Raw genomic sequence first — 11181 nt, 5'->3', positions numbered from 1 at the left:
AGCTGTTCAACCAATGTGTATGCCGCTTTGAGCTTCATCCGCATATCTGTACCAAGATGAGTGATCCGAGTGCCTGCCAAAGATTTTATCAACATTTTGGTCAGTTGTAAGGTTCATCGACTGGCGCAACACACATAAGCAGTCACTTACCAAAGATAGCAGAGGTCATAGCATTGATTTGGTGTTTCAAACCGGCTAGTTCATCAACCACTGGCTTCAGGGCTGCCTCAGCGTCTACAGCTCTTTTGGTTAAACCGGATTTCTCGGTTTCCCAGTCAGCACGGTCTTTGTTGAAAGCTTCCTTGAGCTTTTCCATGGCGGCTAGGGCTTTCGTTAGCTCCTCTTTGGTTTTAGTGGCTTCCTCTTGTTGGGACTTCATAGTGTTTTGCAAATCAATGTTTCGGGCCTCATTATTCCTCAGATTAGACTGCAAACATTGAAGACATATCAGATGACAGGATACGTACATATTCTAAGTACAAATCGCATAACAGGTTATGCACTTCATACTTGGGGGCTAATGTGTATTTGCTCAAAATTTCTACAGTTTATACAAGTCTCCAGTACAATGTAAACATTATCCTTGACACTTGGGGGCTAATGTATGTTGATTCAAAAACAGATGCATGGATTAACACCCAGATTAACTTTTTAGAGTTAAACCGGCCTTTGGGGGATAGGAGATAGAAAGCTATCTACTTAAAAGGTAAATCCGGTTCTTATCAGTGGCTTAAAGTGCTATGAAGACCCGGGTTATGATTTACATTATAACCCGGCCCTTGGGGCTATTTGGGCTAGCATGTTCAGACTATGAATCAAGATACAAAGGAGGAAGAAAATACCTCATATCGCTCCTTCATCAAATTTACTAAACCGGCTTCGTAATCCCGGTTTGCGTGCAAGCGATTCAAGAAGCCGGAGTGAAGCTCCTCTGCGTTGAGATGAGCGTAACTTGCCAAATCACTGCTCCATTTGCCTTTTTCTCTAGCAGCCTGCTCTTCTTTGGCACTATGTTGAGCCAAAGCTACGGGATGGCCAGGAGAGCTATGGCCTATTCTAGTAATAATAACATCATCACCTTGGCCTTCAGGGTTTTTGGTTGATGATATTGGAATTTCAGCATCTTTTACCGGACTAGCCCGGTTTGGTTCTGTCGGTTCAGCATCGGGCGCGGCAGGCTCTGTGTCTGTGGGCTTGTCAGTATTTTGGCCTTCAAGGGGCAGGTCATCAGAAGTAGCTTCAGGATGAGGACCTTCCGGTCCACAAGTTTGTTCCGGTTCACCTCTTGGTTCTTCTTCTTCTTCGGCGACCGGATCTTCGGGCGGATTGGTGGTCCGAGGTTTCTTGCTGGGTCTGGCTTTGGCCCTGCAAACAGGATAAAAGAGGATTAACATCCTATTCAAATGATTTATGACGCATTGATAGGAAAGGTTTTTGCAACTTACCCGACCACAGTTTTCAAAGGGGGGAGTTGAGTTGCTGTAGATTCACCAGAAGATGAAGGGGGTGTCACCTGATAATTTGAATCGGACGGATTAAGAGGCTGTCTGAAATAACCTGCCTTGTCCGGCTGTAAGAATGGTCAGAAGTAGGAGAGACCTCAGACCGGCGCTTCCGAACCGGAGTATCAGGTAAACCGGCTGAAGTGACCTGTTGGCCACTGTGCCGGCTTGTCCGGCGAGCTTCATGTTGCTGAGTCTTCAAAATAAATGTTGGATCCAAGTGAGTAAGAGGATGAGAAAAGCTTACTTTCTGGACTGCTTGGCGGGAATTTTGTATTGGCATAGAGTTTGAACCGGAGGAAAGGGTAATTACCTCTACATCATCGGCTTGACTAGCTTCTGCGTCCTCCTGAGGAAGATCATTGTTAATGAGATGCATGAAAAGAGAGCCAAGTGAGTCAAGTTCTACCTCAACTTCTGGATCATCAATGTCATCATCAAGCTCCATGTTAATCCGGTCAGCCGTTTTCTGCTTTGACGTCCGCTTTACGGCTTTTGTTTTTGGGCGGGATGGCTTGACCGCTTTATCCCCAGTCGACTTTGCCGCTTTCTCTACGGTTTTACATTTCCAGAAGGGGTCATCACCCTATACATACATACACAAAAGAAGGATTACAGGTTGCTCAAAGCTAAAAATATTAGAAGTGAAAAGGAAGTATGATGCTTACAGCCGGCGGTTTGTTCTTGGCATAAAAGGGACTCAAACCGGTTTGGCTACATGCCAGTTCCGATTCATTTAGACTCTTGTTTACACCTTCAGTGACTTCTTCCTCGGATAATTGAAGGTTGCAATGGCGTTGAGGGTCGTCAACCTCACCGGTATACTCACACATTAAACCGGGACGCCGGCTTAACGGCAAGATGCTCCAGGATATCCAACAGCGTACAAAGTCCACGCCTGTTAAACCGTTCGCCATAAAGGCCCGGAGTTTGGCGAGTTGAGGGGCATATTTCGCCCTTTCTGAGGAACTTAGGCGTTGCGGCATCGGATGGGTGTTGGAAAGCCGGTGTTCGCAAAAGCCTGGAAGGGGATTTTCATTTTCAGGTGAAGTGTCTCTGCAATAAAACCAAGTTTGGTTCCATTCCTTTGGGTGGCTGTGATGTTTAGCATGAGGAAAATCAACTTCTTTCCGCTTTTGAATCGAGACACCGCCAAGTTCTGTGTTTGGGCCATTTACAAACTCTGTGCGCCGGTTTAAGTGAAAGAAATCCTGGAACAATTCTGCAGTTGGTTCTTCCTGTAAGTAAGCTTCACAGAAAACCTGGAAGTTGCATAGGTTGGATACTGAATTTGGCCCAATATCTTGGGGATGGAGTTGAAAATTGACAAGCACATCCCGGTAAAACTTTGATCCTAGCGGTTTGAAGCCACAGCCTATGTGGTCAACAAAGACCACCACCTCACCCTACCTTGGGGTCGGAGGATTTTCTGTTCCTGGAGCTTGCCATTTAATTTCAGTCTTCTTAGGCAAAGAGCCCATGCTGACCATATCATTCAACTGATCCTCGGTGACCCAGGAACGAGCCCAGTTGCAGGCAGTGAATTGTTTGGCCATAGCGGAAAAAACAAGCTGAAAATAAAAGGCCGGTTTACAAATCACTCATGATGATATACAAAGATACAATGGAGTATGAAACGTACTGATATGCGACATGACATAAACTGGAAACCAATGCAAGGATAAAAGGTAATGCCAGCATAGGAGTACTCAGGCACTGTTAAACCGGAGTATAACTATGAAGGTAAAAGACTCCTCCGGTTTATCAGAGGGCTAATGGTACAGATTGATTATGCAAAGTTAAACCGCTTATGATGGTGTGAGGAGAAACAGATTTCACAGTGATGTATAAATATTTCGGATCTAAGAAAGACAGAAAAGCAAAATATTTTGACCTAAAAAGGGTACGACCTGAAACAGTTTATGAAGGACTGCAACAGTTTTTTGCGTATAAGGATTTGTGAGGGTAACAAAAGATTCATCACGGCAAGGGGTATGATAAGTACAAAGCATTCATCTACGGGCCAAGAAAGAACACCGCTATAAGCTCTGATGAAACTCAAGAACAACGAAGAGCAAGGAAACCCTAATGGATCTAAGAAAGAAGGGGAAAAGGACTTACTGCAACCACGGAAGCAGCGGAAGGGCGCTGTGGAACTCTGGTGCGTACAGGTTGATGCAGCGGCCGACGGCGAAGCAGAGGCGAGGTTCGAAGATGACGGCGGCGCTCGGGTGCGGGGTCATCGAGAGGAAGAAGAAGAGATGAATGGGTAGCGGAAAGAAAAGAAGGGGGTCCTCTGCCCCTATTTATAAGGCGAAGCGATAAAATGGCAAGTGCGGGAATCGAGGAGCCCCAAAATGGATAAGTTAATAAAAGTGTCGCCTCGGTGGCTGAATACACGTTAACTGAAGGTAATCATTGATATCAGCGGATAGATGATGTCAGGGCGGGTTATCATAATCTGGAGGCATGACGTCATGGCAGTTTACAAGATCAAGGTGAAGATATGAGGGAAGATTTTTTCTAAGTATAGAAGATTGACATGAACAAGTTCAAACCAACCTGGGGCCTAATGTTGGGGATATTACTACTGGGGGTAAACCGCCTTATGTAGCCGGGTTGACTCCTTGAAGATTAGAAGCCCATGAAGATGCAAGGATGATGGCACTTCATGGAGGCCCAAGGCCCAAAGGCAGGTTAAAGCCTGTAAATGTAAACCGACTTAGTCATGTAACTTGTATGGTAAGATAGGAAGGATAGAGACCAAACTAGACACATTTATGACCCGGCTTCGGTACTCTGTAAACCGGCGGACGTCAACCTATGTATATAAAGGGACGACCCGGCAGCGGTTTAGGGACAGACAACAACTCGAGAGCCAGACAAAGCGGATTCGCTCCCTGGCCTTCGAAACCCTAGCAATACCAATCACAACTAGACGTAGGCTTTTACCTTCCACGAATGGGCCGAACTAGTATAAAACTCCCCATGTCCCCTTGTCTGGTTTAACCCCTTTGAGTTAACTCATAGAGATGGCTCCACGACTAAGTCCTTTCACAAGGACATCTGCCGTGACAAACCCACGACACCTTGCATATTATAGTTCATCACGAAGTTCTACTAACTTGGTGATGGTGACTAGAGAATTCTGTCAATCACTATTTTATCTCGAAGATTAACTCCCACTTGATTCAAGCGATTGTAGTACCCAGACAATCTGAGCACATGCTCACTGCTTGAGCTATTCTCCTCCATCTTTTAGCTATAGAACTTGTTGGAGATTTCATATCTCTCAACTCGGGTATTTGCTTGAAATATTAACTTCAACTCCTGGAACATCTCATATGGTCCATGACGTGCAAAACGTCTTTGAAGTCCCGATTCTAAGCCGTTTAAGCATGGTGCACTAAACTATCAAGTAGTCATCATATTGAGCTAGCCGAACGTTCATAACATCTCCATCTGCTCCTGCAATAGGTTTATCACCTAGCGATGCATCAAGGACATAATACTTCTGTACAGATCATGGATCCAATCCGCATCATTGCTAGTAACATCTTTCAACTTAGTTTTCTCTAGGAACATATCAAAAATAAAACAGGGGAGCTAAACGCGAGCTATTGATCTACAGCATAGATATGCTAATATTACCAGGACTAAGTTCATGATAAATTTAAGTTCAATTAATCATATTACTTAAGAACTCCCACTTAGATAGACATCCCTCTAATCCTCTAAGTGATCACGTGATCCAAATCAACTAAACCCTGTCCGATCATCACGTGAGATGGAGTAGTTTCAATGGTGAACATCACTATGTTGATCATATCTACTATATGATTCACACTCGACCTTTCGGTCTCCGTGTTCCGAGGCCATATCTGTTATATGCTAGGCTAGTCAAGTTTAACCTGAGTATTCCGCATGTGGAACTGTTTTGCACTCGTTGTATTTGAACGTAGAGCCTATCACACCCAATCATCACGTGGTGTCTCAGCACGAAGAACTTTCGCAACGGTGCATACTCAGGGAGAACACTTATACTTTGATAATTTAGTGAGGGATCATCTTATAATGCTACCGTCAATAAAATCAAGATAAGATGCATAAAAGATAAACATCACATGCAATCAATATAAGTGCTATGATATGGCCATCATCATCTTGTGCTTGTGATCTCCATCTCCGAAGCACCGTCATGATCACCATCGTCACAGGCGCGACACCTTGATCTTCATCGTAGCATCGTTGTCGTTTCGCCAATCTTATGCTTCTACGACCATCGCTACCGCTTACTGATAAAGTAAAGCATTATAGGGTGATTGCATTGCATACAATAAAGCGACAACCATATGGCTCCCGCCAGTTGCCGATAACTCAGTTATAAAACATGATCATCTCATACAATAAAATTTAGCATCATGTCTTGACCATATCACATCACAACATGCCCTGCAAAAACAAGTTAGACATCCTCTACTTTGTTGTTGCAAATTTTACGTGGCTGCTACGGGCTTAGCAAGAACCGTTCTTACCTACGCATCAAAACCACAACGATAGTTTGTCAAGTTGGTGCTGTTTTAACCTTCGCAAGGACCGGGCGTAGCCACACTCGGTTCAACTAAAGTTGGAGAAACTGACACCCGCCAGCCACCTGTGTGCAAAGCACGTCGGTAGAACCAGTCTTGTGTAAGTGTACGTGTAATGTCGGTCCGGGCCGCTTCATCCAACAATACCGCCGAACCAAAGTATGACATGCTGGTAAGCAGTATGACTTATATTGCCCACAATTCACTTGTGTTCTACTCATGCATATGATGTCTACACATAAAACCAGGCTCGGATGCCACTATTGGGGAACGTAGTAATTTCAAAAAAATTCCTACGCACACGCAAGATCATGGTGATCCATAGCAATGAAAGGGGAGAGTGTTGTCCACGTACCCTCGTAGACCGAAAGAGGAAGCGTTCGCACAACGCGGTTGATGTAGTCGTACGTCTTCACGATCGGATCGATCAAGTACCGAACGCACGACACCTCCGAGTTCAGCACACGTTCAGCCCGATGACGTCCCTCGAACTCCGATCCAGCCGAGTGTTGAGGGAGAGTTTCGTCAGCACGACTGCGTGGTGACGATGATGATGTTCTACCGATGCAGGGCTTCGCCTAAGCACTGCTACAGTATTATCGAGGTGGACTATGGTGGAGGGGGGCACCGCACACGGCTAAAAGATCAAACGATCAATTGTTGTGTCTCTGGGGTGCCCCTGCTCCCGTATATAAAGAAGCAAGGGGGTGCGACCGGCCTAGAGAGGGGCGTGCCAGGAGGAGTCCTACTCCTACCGGGAGTAGGACTCCCCCCTTTCCTTGTTGCACTAGGAGAGAGAAGGGAAAGAGGTGGAGGAGAAGAAGGAAGGGGGGGTGCCTCTCCGTGTCCTATTCGGACTAGGGAGGAGGGGGCGCGCCCTTGTCCTGGCCGCCTCTCCTCTCTTCCACCAAGGCCCATTAAGTCCCCGGGGGGTTCCGGTAACCTCCCGGTACTCCGGTAAAATCCCGATTTCACCCGGAACACTTCCGATATCCAAACATAGGCTTCCAATATATCAATCTTCATGTCTCGACCATTTCGAGACTCCTCGTCATGTCCGTGATCACATCCGGGACTCCGAACAACCTTTGGTACATCAAAACATATAAACTCATAATATAACTGTCATCGAAACATTAAGCGTGCGGACCCTACGGGTTCGAGAACTATGTAGACATGACCGAGACATGTCTTCCGGTAAATAACCAATAGAGGAACCTAGATGCTCATATTGGCTCCCACATATTCTACGAAGATCTTTATCGGTTTCACCGCATAACAACATACGTTGTTCCCTTTGTCATCGGTATGTTACTTGCCCGAGATTCGATCGTCGGTATCTCAATACCTAGTTCAATCTCGTTACTGGCAAGTCTCTTTACTCGTTCCGTAATACATCATCCCGCAACTAACTCATTAGTTGCAATGCTTGCAAGGCTTAGGTGATGTGCATTACCGAGAGGGCCCAGAGATACCTCTCCGACAATCGGAGTGACAAATCCTAATCTTGAAATACGCCAACCCAACAAGTACCTTTGGAGACACCTGTGGAGCACCTTTATAATCATCCAGTTACGTTGTGACATTTGTAGCACACAAAGTGTTCCTCCGGTAAACGGGAGTTGCATAATTTCATAGTCATAGGAACATGTATAAGTCATGAAGAAAGCAATAGCAACAAACTAAACGATCAAGTGCTAAGCTAACGGAATGGGTCAAGTCAATCACATCATTCTCCTAATGATGTGATCCCGTTAATCAAATGACAACTCATGTCTATGGTTAGGAAACATAGCCATCTTTGATCAACGAGCTAGTCAAGTAGAGGCATACTGGTGACACTCTGTTTGTCTATGTATTCACACATGTATTATGTTTCCGGTTAATACAATTCTAGCATGAATAATAAACATTTATCATGATATAAGGAAATAAATAATAATGTTATTATTGCCTCTAGGGCATATTTCCTTCATCACGTTCAATGCACTTCAAACATGGAGGAACAAATTCATCCTGAGTAGCGTTGATCTGTTGAGCAAGTAATGAATCATGCTCCTTTTGAAGATCTTCATAACTCATTCTTAACTGCTCAAGATCTTGCTTTCTTTGAAGAAATTCATAAGAACGCTTCTCATGATCAGATAGGAGAGTGTTATGATGAGCTTGAAGATTGTCAAACTTGTACTGAAGTCTCTGAAGATTTTCAGTCAAGATTTTAGTGCGATCCATTTCCTCGCCTAACATATCATTGCTTTTATCTAGCATATTTTTAACCTTTTCAAGAGCTGTTTGTAGTTTCACAACAATCTTAGCAAGTTTAGAATAGTTGGGTTTGAGGTTTTCATCAGATTCATTCTCACTAGATTCAGATGAGGGATATTTGAGTACCTTTGAGCCTTTTTCCATGAAGCAATAGGTGGGAGCATAGTCCTCATCGCCGTCATCAGTAGTGTTGGGGAGGTCATTTTCTTCAGAGTTGAAGATGGACTTGCTTACGAACGCGGTAGCGAGGGCTAGGCTCGCCACACCAGAGTCTGACTCCTCAAATTCCTCTTCTTCCTCATTTTCCTCAGATTCAGCCTCAGAATCCATTTCCTTGCCAATGAATGCTCGAGCCTTCTTGGAGCTGCTCTCCTTGTGAGATGAGGACCTTGAGGGTCTTGATGACGAGGACTTTGAAGATTTCTTCTTCTTCTTTGAATCAATAGAACTGTAATCCTTGTACTTATTCTTCTTCTTCGATTCCTTTTCCCACTAAGGACAATTTTGAATGTAGTGTCCAGGTTTTTTGCATTTATGGCAGAGTCTCTTCTTGTAATCATGGGATGAGGAATCTGATCTCAAGTCACCACCTCTTGAGGATTTACCAAAACGACCACGTCTTGAAAACTTTTGGAACTTCCTCACGAGCATTGCTAGCTCCTGGCTCAGTTCTTCAGGGTCAACAAGGCTGCTGTCAGAATCTTCACCATCAGATTCGGATACTGCCTTGGCCTTTAGAGCCCGTGATTTACCATAACTTGGTCCGTAGAGATCTCTCTTCTCAGCAAGCTGGAACTCATGAGTGTTTAGTCTCTCGAGGATATCAGCGGGATCAAGTGACTTGTAGTCTCCACGTTCTTGTATCATCAATGTCAGGGTATCAAATGAGAAATCAAGCGATCTCAGCAATTTCTTCACCACCTCATGGTCGGTGATATCAGCGGCACCAAGTGCTTGAAGCTCGTTTGAGATGTCAGTGAGGAGATCAAAGGTTTGCTGAACATTTTCATTGTCGAGTCTTTTGAAGCGGTTAAAGAGATTTCAAAGAACGTCAACTCGAGAGTCACGTTGTGTTGAGACTCCCTCATTGACCTTGGACAGCCTATCCCAGATAAGTTTAGCTGTCTCCAGAGCACTCACTCTGCCATACTGCCCTTTGTTCAGATGGCCACATATGATATTCTTCGCTTGAGAGTAGAGTTGCTTTAATCTCTTCACATCAGCAGCATTGATGGTGGGAGTGACAGAGGGAACACCATTCTCCACAACGTACCAGAGATTGTTATCAATTGCCTCCAGATGCATGCGCATCTTATTCTTCCAATAGGAGTAGTCCGTCCCATTGAAGGTAGGACACCCAGCAGAAACCTTGATCATACCTGCGATCGACATAACTAAAACTCCAGGTGGTTAAACCAAAATCACACAAAACAAGGGAATACCTAGCTCTAATACCAATTGAAAGTGCGTTATATCGACTAGAGGGGGGTGAATAGGCAATTTTTATGAATTCTTCACTGAGGAATTTGCGGGTGAGGAAATTCCTGAGTGAAGAACTACTTGCAGCGGAATAAGTACTCAGAAGTAAACATAGCAGTGCATGAGCATGGTCTCCATGATGAAATGAAAACAAGTATAGAGTACAGAAAGCGTAAACACAAGATAACACGGGATAAGACAAACAGACTAAAGAAATTGAATTGAGGAAATAGAGGAAGTCTTCAGTCAAAGTCTTCAAATAGATATGAACAAGCACTCAACACATAAAAGAGGAAATGGAAGGGTTGAGGAAATGGAACCAGGTAATTTGGCGAAGACAATGATTTGGTAGACCAGTTCCAATTGCTATGACAGTTGTACGTCTGGTTAGCGCGACAGTCTCGGACACCCAGTTCTGAACACGTAGTTCAGAACACTCAGTCCTCACCGTATTCCCCTTGAGCTAAGGTCACACAGACCTCGCCCATTCACTCGTGATAAATCTTCAGGTGACTTCCAAACATTCACAGACTTGGTCACTCGACGATCCACAATTTCCACTTGGATGCTCTAGACCATGACGCCTAATCGTCTGGAAGATGCACAGTCTTCAAAGGTAACAAGCGTCGGATCCACACAGGATCAATCTTTTCAGTGATGCTCAATCACTTTGGGTTTGTAGGTGTTCGGGTTTGGATTTTTCCTCACTTGATGATTTTCACTCAAAGTCCTCGGAGGATGGGATGCTCTCAAATGACAAGTGTCAGTTTCTCTCGGAGCAGCCAACCAGCTAGTGGTTGTAGGGGGCGGTTATTTATAGCCTAGGGAGCAACCCGACATGATAAGCCATAAATGCCCTTCAATGATATGACCGTTAAGTGGGTAGATATTTTGGGACAGCTGGCACATAGCACAGCAACGGGCGGAATTTTGAGTATCAAATTCCTCAGGGCTATCATGTTCCTCACTGTGTAGGTAATCCGCACTGGCGAATTCCTAACTGCTCAGTCAGAACAAATTCCTTAGAGACCAGAAGAACTTCGTCTCAGTCACTGAAGAAATTTGACTGAACTGTATGAGATTTCCAATGGGTTCACTCGAAAGGATTGGTAGGTAGGATTTGAGTTGAGCATCATATGGAAATTTTTCCTTAGTATTTCTTCGACCCCTTTAACAGTACGATGTTTCCTATGACTCAAGAAAGAGAAAATGAAACTACAAAAACAAAAGTCTTCATACTTCATGCTACTCGAATGAATACCAAGTCTTCAGGATTGTACCAATTTTCTTCACTTTCAAAGTCTTCAGAAAGCCAAAGTCTTCAGTCGAAAAACTTCATTTTTAGG

The sequence above is a fragment of the Triticum aestivum genome, chromosome 6A (assembly GCF_018294505.1).
Source record: "Triticum aestivum cultivar Chinese Spring chromosome 6A, IWGSC CS RefSeq v2.1, whole genome shotgun sequence".
In the NCBI taxonomy this organism is placed as follows: Eukaryota; Viridiplantae; Streptophyta; class Magnoliopsida; order Poales; family Poaceae; genus Triticum; species Triticum aestivum.
This window is presented reverse-complemented; position numbering follows the sequence as displayed.